The sequence below is a fragment of the Poeciliopsis prolifica genome, unplaced genomic scaffold (assembly GCF_027474105.1).
Source record: "Poeciliopsis prolifica strain line A6 unplaced genomic scaffold, Auburn_PproV2 SCAFFOLD040, whole genome shotgun sequence".
In the NCBI taxonomy this organism is placed as follows: Eukaryota; Metazoa; Chordata; class Actinopteri; order Cyprinodontiformes; family Poeciliidae; genus Poeciliopsis; species Poeciliopsis prolifica.
Window position 1 is genome coordinate 4,423,317 of NW_026562415.1, and position 941 is coordinate 4,424,257.

The window sequence follows — 941 nt, forward strand, 5'->3', positions numbered from 1 at the left end:
CAACATCTCATTTGTGAAGTAAAAGTAGCAGTACTGACGTTCACATTTGTTTGGACAAATCATTTTAGTTCACGGATTCAATGCTTTTAGAGGTATTTGGTGCAGATTTCAGCCTTTCCTAATCGCATTTTCAATCCCACTCTTGGAGAAATATGCAAATCATTGCTGCCGTTTCATCCTCACTCGCCTACACATTCCTACCGGAGTGAAACCACGTAAATTAACTTTGGAAAAACCACAGCTGAGCACTGAAATGCAACAGTAAATGATGCAGGAAACACAGTTTGACATTTTCTTTCCAAGAAAAGAGCAGGCGGTCTTGTGACTCAAGTTCACTCGGATGTCAATTAACGGCTCATTAAACCTGCAAGCAAAGGAGTGTGCGTTGTTTTACAAAATGTGCTGGGCGTACTGGTTTTTCTTTTATAGTTGCTCATACAGATCATAACCAGCAGTGTTTGTCTGTATAAACCATGTGCACCACTGACCTTAACTTATTAGGACTGAATTTGAGGAGGCGTTTAGTGTCATGTTGTAGGATTGTGTCAGTGAAAACGGATAGGAAAGAACAGCTTTTCATTCCTTCATTCAAACTAATTTATCAGTCAGTCTTGTTTATCCAATCTAAAACTAAATTTGCATACTCACTGAATAACTGAAGCCAAGAGCATTTTCTGATTTAATTGCGGCAATTTTACTATTAGTTTGAACTTCTCTTCTCAACTTTCCTAAAAGTGCATGCAAGGCATAAATGTTTTTCTTTTTCTTTCTACACCTCTAAAACATATGGGCTCATGAATTGGAACCATACAAAATGTTTAGGTGCCATGCGTGCGTATGAGTGGGAGGGAAACAGAGGCGTGGGGATCTGCGCGTCTCAGCCAATTGGCGCACAGCTCCACAAATGTGTTTTCTGGGCGCCAGAGCTGCGCATCACTCTA